This window comes from Arachis hypogaea, chromosome 19, assembly GCF_003086295.3.
Source record: "Arachis hypogaea cultivar Tifrunner chromosome 19, arahy.Tifrunner.gnm2.J5K5, whole genome shotgun sequence".
In the NCBI taxonomy this organism is placed as follows: domain Eukaryota; kingdom Viridiplantae; phylum Streptophyta; class Magnoliopsida; order Fabales; family Fabaceae; genus Arachis; species Arachis hypogaea.
In genome coordinates this window covers 78,456,915-78,469,002 of record NC_092054.1, presented here as the reverse complement: position 1 = coordinate 78,469,002, position 12,088 = coordinate 78,456,915, and the positions used below count along the sequence as shown (strand labels likewise).

Here is a 12,088-nt window from a genome sequence, read left to right as displayed (position 1 = left end):
TTTGAGCTAAAACCTTAATTAGTTTCTCTGATGCAGCAGAACTGCAAGTTTCATGGACTTCCATCTGAAGATCCTTTTCAGTTCTTAACTGAATTCTTGCAGATCTGTGATACTGTTAAGACCAATGGGGTTGATCCCGAGGTCAACAGGCTTATGCTTTTCCTGTTTGCTGTAAGAGACAGAGCTAGAGTATGGTTGGACTCTCAACCCAAAGACAGCCTGAACTCTTGGGATAAGCTGGTCACGGCTTTCTTAGCCAAGTTCTTTCCTCCTCAAAAGCTTAGTAAGCTTAGAGTTGATGTTCAAACCTTCAGACAGAAAGAAGGAGAATCCCTCTATGAAGCTTGGGAGAGATACAAGCAACTGACCAAAAAGTGTCCTTCTGATATGCTTTCAGAATGGACCATTCTGGATATATTCTATGATGGTCTATCTGAGTTATCAAAGATGTCACTGGACCATTCTGCAGGTGGATCCATTCACCTAAAGAAAATGCCTGCAGAAGCTCAAGAACTCATTGACATGGTTACTAACAACCAGTTCATGTACACTTCTGAGAGGAATCCTGTGAGTAATAGGATGCCTCAGAAGAAGGGAGTTCTTGAAATTGATACTCTGAATGTCATATTGGCTCAGAATAAAATATTGACTCAGCAAGTCAATATGATTTCTCAGAGTCTGAACGGAATGCAAGCTGCATCCAACAGTACTCAAGAGGCATCTTCTGAGGAAGAAGCTTATGATCCTGAGAACCCTGCAATAATAGAGGTGAATTACATTGGTGAACCCTATGGAAACACCTATAATCCCTCATGGAGAAATCACCCAAATCTATCATGGAAGGATCAACAAAAGCCTCAACAAGGCTTTAATAATGGTAGAGGAAACAAGTTTAGCAATAGCAAGCCTTTTCCATCATCCTCTCAGCAAAAGATAGAGAGTTCTGAGCAGACCCCATCTCGCTTGGCAAACATAGTCTCTGATCTATATAAGGCCACTCTAAGTTTCATGAATGAAATAAGGTCCTCCATTAGAAATTTAGAAGCACAAGTGGGCCAGCTGAGTAAAAGAATCATTGAAACACCTTCTAGTACTCTCCCAAGTAATACAGAAGAAAACCCAAAAGGAGAGTGCAAGACCATTGAATTGATCATTATGGCCGAACCTGCAAGGGAGGGAGAGGACGTGAATCCCAGTGAGGAAGACCTCCTGGGACGTCCAGAGATCAATAAGGAGTTTCCCTCTGAGGAACCAAAGGAATCTGAGGCTCATCTGGAGACCATAGAGATTCTATTGAACCTCCTTATGCCATTCATGAGCTCTGATGAGTATTCTTCTTCTGAAAAGAATGAAGATATTACTAAAGAGCAAGTTGCCAAGTACCTTGGTGCTATCATGAAACTGAATGCCAAATTATTTGGTAATAAGACTTGGGAAGATGAACCTCCCTTGCTCACCAATGAACTGAGTGATCTGGATCAACTGAGATTGCCTCAGAAGAAACAGGATCCTGGAAAGTTCTTAATACCTTGTACCATAGGCACCATGAACTTTGAGAAGGCTCTATGTGACCTTGGGTCAGGGATAAACCTCATGCCCCTCTCTGTAATGGAGAAACTGGGAATCTTTGAGGTGCAAGCTGCCAGAATCTCATTAGAGATGGCAGACAACTCAAGAAAACAAGCTTATGGACTAGTAGAGGACGTGTTAGTAAAGGTTGAAGGCCTTTACATCCCTGCTGATTTCATAATCCTAGATACTGGGATGGATGATGATGAATCCATCATCCTTGGAAGACCCTTCCTAGCCACAGCAAGAGCTGTGATTGATGTGGACAGAGGAGAATTGATCCTTCAACTAAATGAGGATAACCTTGTGTTTAAAACTCAAGGATCTCCTTCTGTAACCATGGAGAGGAAGCATGAAAAGCTTCTCTCACTACAGAGTCAACCAAAGCCCCGACTGTCAAACTCTAAGTTTGGTGTTGGGAGGCCATGATGAGCGGATAATTTATACGCTTTTTGGCACTGTTTTTAGTATGTTTTTAGTAGAATCTGGTTACTTTTAGGGATGTTTTCATTAGTTTTTATGTTAAATTCACATTTCTGGACTTTACTATGAGTTTGTGTGTTTTTCTGTGATTTCAGGTATTTTCTGGCTGAAATTGAGGGACTTGAGCAAAAATCAGATTCAGAGGTTGAAGAAGGACTGCTGATGCTGTTGGATTCTGACCTCCCTGCACTCAAAGTGGATTTTCTGGAGCTACAGACCTCAAAATGGCACGCTTTTAATTGCGTTGGAAAGTAGACATCCAGGGCTTTCCAGCAATATATAATAGTCCATACTTTGGCCGAGTTTAGATGACGTAAAAGGGCGTTGCATGCCAGTTCTACGCTGCTGTCTGCAGTTAAACGCCAGAAACACGTCACAAGCCAGAGTTGAACGCCAGAAATATCTTACAAACTGGCGTTCAACTCCAAGATTGACCTCTACATGTGTAACATTCAAGCTCAGCCCAAGCACACACCAAGTGGGCACCGGAAGTGGATTTATGCATCAATTACTTACTTCTGTAAACCCTAGTAACTAGTTTATTATAAATAGGACTTTTTACTATTGTATCAGACATCTTTGGTCTCAGTTTTAATCTATTGTTCATCTTAGGAGATTATTGATCACGTTTAGAAGGCTGGCCTCTCGGCCATGCCTGGACCTTTCACTTATGTATTTTCAACGGTAGAGTTTCTACACTCCATAGATCAAGGTGTGGAGCTCTGCTGTTCCTCAAAGATTAATGCAAAGTACTACTGTTTTTCTATTCAATTCAACTTATTCCGCTTCTAAGATATTCATTCGCACTTCAACCTGAATGTGATGAACGTGACAATCATCATCATTCCCCCACGAACGCGTGCCTAACAACCACTTCCGTTCCACCTTAGATTGAATGAGTATCTCTTGGATCTCTTAATCAGAATCTTCGTGGTATAAGCTAGATTGATGGCGGCATTCATGAGAGTCCGGAAAGTCTAAACCTTGTCTGTGGTATTCCGAGTAGGACTCTGGGATTGAATGACTGTGACGAACTTCAAACTCGCGAGTGCTGGGCGTAGTGACAGACGTAAAAGGAGGGTGAATCTTATTCCAGTATGATCGAGAACCTCAGATGATTAGCCGTGCTGTGACAGAGCATTTGGACCATTTTCACAAGAGGATGGGATGCAGCCATTGATAAGGGTGATGCCTCCAGACGATTAGCCGTGCAGTGACAGCGCATCGGACCATTTTCCAGAGAGGATAAAAAGTAGCCATTGACAACGGTGATGTCCTTACATAAAGCCAACCATGGAAACATGGAAAAGAGGCACAGTAAGCTTCTCTCAAAACAGAGTCAACTAGAGCCCCTACAGTCAAACTCTAAGTTTGGTGTTGGGAGGCCACAACCAAACTCTAAGTTTGGTGTTGAACTCCCATATCCAAACTCTAAGTTTGGTGTTGGAAAGTCTCAACAATGCTCTGAACATCTGTGAGGCTCCATGAGAGCCCACTGTCAAGCTATTGACATTAAAGAAGCACTTGTTGGGAGGTAGCCCAATTTTTATTTATCTAATTTTATTTTTCTTATTCTTTCATGTTTTATTAGGTTCATGATCATGTGGAGTCACAAAATAAATATAAAAATTGAAAACGGAATCAAAAACGGCAGAAGAAAAATCACACCCTAGAGGAAGACCTTACTGGCGTTTAAACGCCAGTAAGAAGCATCTGGCTAGCGTTCAACGCCAGAACAGAGCATGGTTCTGGCGCTGAACGCCCAAAATGGGCAGCATCTGGGCGTTTGAACGCCAGAATTGCACCCTAGAGAAGAGCTGGCGCTGAACGCCCATAACAAGCATGGTTCTGGCATTCAACGCCAGAAATGGGCAACAAATGGGCGTTCAACGCCCAGAACAAGCACCAATTTGGCGCTGAATGCCCAGAGTTGTGTGCAAGGGCATTTTGCATGTCTAATTTGGTGCAAGGTTATAAATCCTTGAACACCTCAGGATCTGTGGACCCCACAGGATCCCCACCTACCTCCACTCACTTCTTCTCGCCCCTCTTTCACACAATCCCATAAACACTCTTCCCCAAAACTCTTCACCAATCACCTTAATCTCTCTTCCCTATAACCACTTCACCACTCACATCCATCCACTCTTCCCCATAAACCTACCTCATAAACGCCACCTACCTTCAAAATTCAAAATCAATTTCCCACCCAAAACCCACCCTTATGGCCGAACCTTACCCCCCTCCCTTCCCTATATAAAGCCCTCCATTCTTCTTCATTTTCACACAACACAACCCTCTCCTCCATATTTTCTTCTTCTTCTTCATCTATTCTTTCTTCTCTTGCTCGAGGGCGAGCAATATTCTAAGTTTGGTGTGGTAAAAACATAAGCTTTTTGTTTTTCCATTACCATTGATGGCACCCAAGACCGGAGAATCCTCTAGAAAAGGGAAAGGGAAGACAAAAGCTTCCACCTCCGAGTCATGGGAGATGGAAAGATTCATCTCCAAAGCTCATCAAGACCACTTCTATGATGTTGTGGTCAAGAAGAAGGTGATCCCCGAGGTCCCTTTCAAGCTCAAGAAGAATGAGTATCCGGAGATCCGACATGAAATCCAAAGAAGAGGTTGGGAAGTTCTAACAAACCCCATCCAACAAGTCGGCATCCTAATGGTTCAAGAGTTCTATGCCAATGCATGGATCACTAGGAATCATGATCAAAGTAAGAACCCAAACCCAAAGAATTATATTACAATGGTTCGGGGGAAATACTTGGATTTTAGTCCAGAAAATGTGAGGTTGGTGTTTAACTTGCCTATGATGCAAGGAGATGTACGCCCCTACACTAGAAGGGTCAACTTTAATCAAAGGTTGGACCAAGTCCTCATGGACATATGTGTGGAAGGAGCTCAATGGAAGATTGACTCCAAAGGCAAGCCGGTTCAATTAAGAAGACTGGACCTCAAGCCTGTGGCTAGAGGATGGTTGGAGTTCATCCAACGCTCCATCATCCCCACTAGTACCGATCTGAAGTTACTGTGGATCGGGCCATCATGATTCATAGCATCATGATTGGAGAGGAAGTAGAAGTTCATGAAGTCATCTCCCTTGAATTCTACAAAATAGCCGAAAAGCCCTCTCCTGGGGCAAGGCTAGCTTTTCCTCATCTTATTTGTCATCTATGTTACTCAACTAGAGCTTTCATAGAAGGAGACATTCCCATCGAGGAAGAGAAGCCCATCACTAAGAAAAGGATGGAGCAAGCAAGAGAGCCCATTCATGGATCTCAAGAGACGCATGAAGCTCATCACCATGAGATCCCGGAGATGCCTCAAATGCATTTTCCTCCACAAAACTATTGGGAGAAAATCAACACCTCCCTAGGAGAATTAAGTTCCAACATGGGACAATTAAGGGTGGAACATCAAGAGCACTCCATCATCCTTCATGAAATAAGAGAAGATCAAAAAGCAATGAGGGAGGAGCAACAAAGACAAGGAAGAGACATAGAAGAGCTCAAGGACATCATTGGTTCCTCAAGAAGGAAATGCCACCATCACTAAGGTGGACTCATTCCTTGTTCTTATTTTCTGTTTTTCGTTTTCTTAATGTTAAGTGATTATCCATGTTTGTGTCTTATTACATGATCATTAGTAGTTAGTAACTATGTCTTAAAGTTATGAATGTCCTATGAACCCATCACCTCTCTTAAATGAAAACTGTTTTAATTCAAAAGAACAAGAAGTACATGAGTTTCGAATTTATCCTTGAACTTAGTTTAATTATATTGATGTGGTGACAATACTTTTTGTTTTCTGAATGAATGCTTGAACAGTGCATATGTCTTTTGAAGTTGTTGTTTAAGAATGTTAAATATGTTGGCTCTTGAAAGAATGATGATAAGGAGACATGTTATTTGATAATCTGAAAATTCATAAAAATAATTCTTGAAGCAAGAAAAAGCAGCAAAGAACAAAGCTTGCAGAAAAAAAAAATATAGGCGAAAAAAAAATTTAAAAAGAAAAAGCAAGCAGAAAAAGCCAAAAGCTCTTAAAACCAAGAGGCAAGAGCAAAAAGCCAATAACCCTTAAAACCAAAAGACAAGGGTAAATAAAAAGGATCCCAAGGCTTTGAGCATCAGTGGATAGGAGGGCCTAAAGGAATAAAATCCTGGCCTAAGCGGCTAAACCAAGCTATCCCTAACCATGTGCTTCTGGCGTGAAGGTGTCAAGTGAAAACTTGAGACTGAGCGGTTAAAGTCAAGGTCCAAAGCAAAAGAAGAGTGTGCTTAAGAACCCTAGACACCTCTAATTGGGGACTTTAGCAAAGCTGAGTCACAATCTGAAAAGGTTCACCCAATTATGTGTCTGTGGCATTTATGTATCCGGTGGTAATAATGGAAAACAAAGTGCTTAGGGCCACGACCAAGACTCATAAAATAGCTGTGTTCAAGAATCATCATACTGAACTAGGAGAATCAATAACACTATCTGAACTCTGAGTTCCTATAGATGCCAATCATTCTGAACTTCAATGGATAAAGTGAGATGCCAAAACTATTCGAGAGGCAAAAAGCTACAAGTCCCGCTCATTTAATTGGAGCTATGTTTCATTGATAGTTTGGAATTTATAGTATATTCTCTTCTTTTTATCCTATTTGATTTTCAGTTGCTTGGGGACAAGCAACAATTTAAGTTTGGTGTTGTGATGAGCGGATAATTTATACGCTTTTTGGCACTGTTTTTAGTATGTTTTTAGTAGAATCTGGTTACTTTGAGGGATATTTTCATTAGTTTTTATGTTAAATTCACATTTCTGGACTTTACTATGAGTTTGTTTATTTTTCTGTGATTTCAGGTATTTTCTAGCTGAAATTGAGGGACTTGAGCAAAAATCAAATTCAGAGGTTGAAGAAGGACTGCTGATGCTGTTGGATTCTGACCTCCCTGCACTCAAAGTGGATTTTCTGGAGCTACAGAACTCAAAATGGCGCGCTTCCAATTGCGTTGGCAAGTAGACATCCAGGGCTTTCCAGCAATATATAATAGTTCATACTTTGGCCGAGTTTAGACAACGTAAAAGGGCGTTGAACGCCAGTTCTATGCTGCTGTCTGCAGTTAAACGCCAGAAACACGTCACAAGCCAGAGTTGAACGCCAGAAATACGTTACAAACTGGCGTTCAACTCCAAGATTGACCTCTACACGTGTAACATTCAAGCTCAGCCCAAGCACACACCAAGTGAGGCCCGGAAGTGGATTTATGCATCAATTACTTACTTCTGTAAACCTTAGTAACTAGTTTATTATAAATAGGACTTTTTACTATTGTATCAGACATCTTTGGTCTCAGTTTTAATCTATTGTTCATCTTAGGAGACTATTGATCACATTTAGGGGGCTGGCCTCTCGGCCATGCCTGGACCTTTCACTTATGTATTTTCAACGGTAGAGTTTCTACACTCCATAGATCAAGGTGTGGAGCTCTGCTGTTCCTCAAAGATTAATGCAAAGTACTACTGTTTTTCTATTCAATTCAACTTATTCCGCTTCTAAGATATTCATTCGCACTTCAACCTGAATGTGATGAACGTGACAATCATCATCATTCCCCCACGAACGCGTGCCTGACAACCACTTCCGTTCCACCTTAGATTGAATGAGTATCTCTTGGATCTCTTAATCAGAATCTTCGTGGTATAAGCTAGATTGATGGCGGCATTCATGAGAGTCCGGAAAGTCTAAACCTTGTCTTTGGTATTCCGAGTAGGACTCTGGGATTGAATGACTGTGACGAACTTCAAACTCGCGAGTGCTGGGCGTAGTGACAGACGCAAAAGGAGGGTGAATCCTATTCCAGTATGATCGAGAACCTCAGATGATTAGCCGTGCTGTGACAGAGCATTTGGACCATTTTCACAAGAGGATGGGATACAGCCATTGACAAGGGTGATGCCTCCAGATGATTAGCCATGCAGTGACAGCGCATCGGACCATTTTACAGAGAGGATAAAAAGTAGCCATTGACAACGGTGATGTCCTTATATAAAGCCAGCCATGGAAAGGAGTAAGACTGATTGGATGAAGACAGCAGGAAAGCAGAGGTTCAGAGGAACGAAAGCATCTCTATACACTTATCTGAAATTCTCACCAATGATATACATAAGTGTTTCTTTCCTTATTTTCTATCTATTTATTATTTATGTTCGAAAACTCCATAACTATTTTATATCCGCCTGACTGAGATTTACAAGGTGACCATAGCTTGCTTCATACCAACAATCTCCGTGGGATCGACCCTTACTCACGTAAGGTTTATTACTTGGACGACCCAGTGCACTTGCTGGTTAGTTGTATTAAAGTTGTGAATGAAAAACGATTTATTAAGACATGCGTACAGAGTTTCTGGCACCGTTGCCTGAGATCACAATTTCGTGCACCAGGCCACAACCAAACTCTAAGTTTGGTGTTGAGCTCCCATATCCAAACTCTAAGTTTGGTGTTGGGAGGTCCCAAACTTGCTCTGATTATCTGTGAGGCTCCATGAGAGCTCACTGTCAAGCTATTGACATTAAAGAAGCACTTGTTGGGAGGCAACCCAATGTTATTTAATCATTTTTATTTTATTTTCTCTTTGTTATTTCATGATTTATTAGGTTGATGATCATATGGAGTCACAAAAACTACTGAAAAATCGAAAACAGAATGAAAAATAGCATTGAAAATAGAACACCCTGGAGGAAGGGCTTACTGGCGTTTAAACGCCAGTAAGGAGCATCTGGCTGGCGTTTAACGCCAGAACAGAGCATGAAACTGGCGTCAAACGCCAGAAACAAGCAGCAGTCTGGCGTTTAAATGCCAGGATTGCACCCAGAGGAAAGCTGGCGTTAAACACCAGAAACAAGCATCAGACTGGCGTTTAACGCCAGAAATATGCACCACACTGGCGTTCAACGCCAGAAACATGCTATAGACTGGCATTGAACGCCCAAAACAAGCATGGAACTGGCGTTTAATGCCAGAAACATGCTGCAGTCTGGCGTTAAATGCCAGGATATCCTACAGAGGGCGTTTACACGCTTAATTGGAGCAGGAATGATTAAAGTCCTTGGCCCCACTGGATCTGTGGACCCCACAGGATCTCCTCAAGATCTGTGGACCCCACAGGATCCCTACCTACTTCTTCTCTACTCTTCACACCTTTTCATAACTCTCTTCCCCAAATACCCCTCACCAATCAACTCAATCACTCTTTCCCATCACCTCTTCACCACTCATATCCATTCTCTCTTCCCCAAAAACCCCACCTACCTTTAAATTCAAAATAATTTCCCTCCCAAACCCAACCCTAAATGGCCGAACCCTAACCCCTCCCCCCTCCTATATAAACCCCTCATTCCTTCTTCATTTTCACACAACACAACCCTCTCTTCTTCCCCTTGGCCGAATCCACCTTCTCCCTCTATCTCCTCCATTTTTCTTCTTCTTCTACTTCTTTCTCTTTTCTTTTGCGCAAGGACGAGCAACCATTTTAAGTTTGGTGTGGTAAAAGCATTGCTTTTTGTTTTTCCATAACCATTTATGGCACCTAAGGCCAGAGAAACCTCTAGAAAGAGGAAAGGGAAGGCAATTGCTTCCACCTCTGAGTCATGAGAGATGGAGAGATTCATCTCTAAGGTCCATCAAGACCACTTCTATGAAGTTGTGGCCAAGAAGAAAGTTATTCCTGAGGTTCCTTTCAAACTCAAAAAGAATGAGTATCCGGAGATCTGACTTGAAATCCAAAGAAGAGGTTGGGAAGTTCTAACCAACCCCATTCAACAAGTCGGGATCTTAATGGTTCAAGAGTTCTATGCAAATGCGTGGGTTACCAGGAACCATGATCAAAGTGTGAACCCGAACCCAAAGAATTGGCTCACCATGGTTCGGGGGAAATACTTAGATTTCAGTCCAGAGAATGTAAGATTGGCGTTCAACCTACCAATAATGGAAGAGAACGCACGCCCCTACACAAGAAGGGTCAACTTTGATCAAAGGTTGGACCAAGTCCTCATAGACATATGTGAGGAAGGAGCTCAATGGAAAATTGACTCAAGAGGTAATCCGGTTCAACCAAGAAGGCATGACCTCAAACCAGTGGCTAGAGGATGGTTGGAGTTTATTCAACGCTCAATCATTCCTACTAGCAACCAGTCTGAAGTTACTATAGACCGGGCCATCATGATCCATAGTATCATGATTGGGGAGGAAGTGGAAGTTCATGAGATTATACCTCAAGAACTCTACAAGGTGGCTAACAAGTCCTCTAATTTGGCAAGGTTAGCCTTTCCTCATCTCATTTATCTCCTCTGCAATTCGGCTGGAATTGACATAGAGGGAGACATCCTCATTGAAGAGGATAAGCCCATCACTAAGAAAAAGATGGAGCAAACAAGAGAGCATGGACCTCAACATGAGCATGAGGAAATTCCTCACCATGAAATCCCTGAGATGCCTCAAGGGATGCACTTCCCTCTACAAAACTATTGGGAACAAATCAACACTTCCTTAGGTGAATTAAGTTCCAACATGGGACAATTAAGGGTGGAACATCAAGAGCACTCCATCATCCTCCATGAAATTAGAGAAGATCAAAGAGCTATGAGGGAGGAGCAAGAAAGACAAGGAAGAGACATAGAGGAGCTCAAAAGCACCATTGGTTCTTCAAGAAGAGGAAGACGCCACCCTCACTAAGGGGGACTCATTCCTTAATCTCCTTGTTTATTTATTTTCCTGTTTTTCGATTTTTATGCTTTATGTTTGTTTATGTTTTTGTCTTCATGATCACTAGTATTTAAGTGTCTATGCCTTAAAGTTATGAATGTCCTATGAATCCATCACCTCTCTTGAATGAAAAATGTTTTAATTACAAAAGAACAAGAAGTACATGGTTTCGAATTCATCCTTGAAATTAGTTTAATTATTTTGATGTGGTGACAATACTTTTTGTTTTCTGAATGAATGCTTGAACAATGCATATGTCTTTTGAAGTTGTTGTTTAAGAATGTTAAATATGTTGGCTCTTGAAAGAATGATGAACAAGAGAAATGTTATTTGATAATCTGAAAAATCATAAAAATGATTATTGAAGCAAGAAAAAGCAGTGAATACAGAAAGCTTACAAAAAAAAAAGCAAGCAGAAAAAGCCAAAAGCTCTTAACACCAAGAGGCAAGAGCAAAAAGCCAGTAACCCTTAAAACCAAAAGGCAAGGATAATAAAAGGATCCAAGGCTTTGAGCATCAGTGGATACGAGGGCCTAAAGGAATAAAATCCTAGCCTAAGCGGCTAAACTAAGCTGTCCCTAACCATGTGCTTGTGGCGTGAAGGTGTCAAGTGAAAACTTGAGACTGAGCGGTTAAAGTCAAGGTCCAAAGCAAAAGAAGAGTGTGCTTAAGAACCCTGGACACCTCTAATTGGGGACTTTAGCAAAGCTGAGTCACAATTGGAAAAGGTTCACCCAGTTATGTGTCTGTGGCATTTATGTGCGCATTGAGTTTTTAGCGCCGTTACCAAGAATGGAATGATCACGATTTCGCACACCATATCTCTTGTATTTTCATGTTCTATCACTTGCTTGAGGACAAGCAAGATTTAGGTTTGGTGTTGTGATGCCAGGGCATCTTGGCTAGTTTCACAAGCCATTTTTTGTTTGTTTTAGAGTAGTTTCATGCATTTCTTAGGCAAAAAGTAGGTATTTGGATGAGAAACTCATGCTTGTCTTGATTCAATCAAACATTGTTAATTTTGTGCATTTTCATGAGATTTATGCAAAGAATTGTTTGATGCTATGAATGATACATTATCTTATGATTAAGGCAATACTTTGATGCATTTTGTTTGGTTGATGATAGGTAAGAAGAAGCTAAGAAAAGGGAAGGCAAAGAAGCAACAAGAAAGCCATGAAAGGAAGCAAAGGGAAGCAACGTTGGAGCCAAAGTTGGTGCTCCAACGTTGCTGGAAACGTTTCTCCCCATAGCCTGAAGGGGTCTACTTTAAA

General features: G+C 41.5%; 1 non-coding gene across 1 annotated transcript; it reads right to left on the bottom strand.

Moving 5' to 3' along the window:
• Window positions 1-285: 285 nt before the first annotated feature.
• LOC112782084 (small nucleolar RNA R71) lies at window positions 286-393 on the bottom strand. The gene has a single exon (XR_003192824.1). It is a non-coding gene; the product is annotated as a small nucleolar RNA R71 (small nucleolar RNA).
• Window positions 394-12,088: the final 11,695 nt, after the last annotated feature.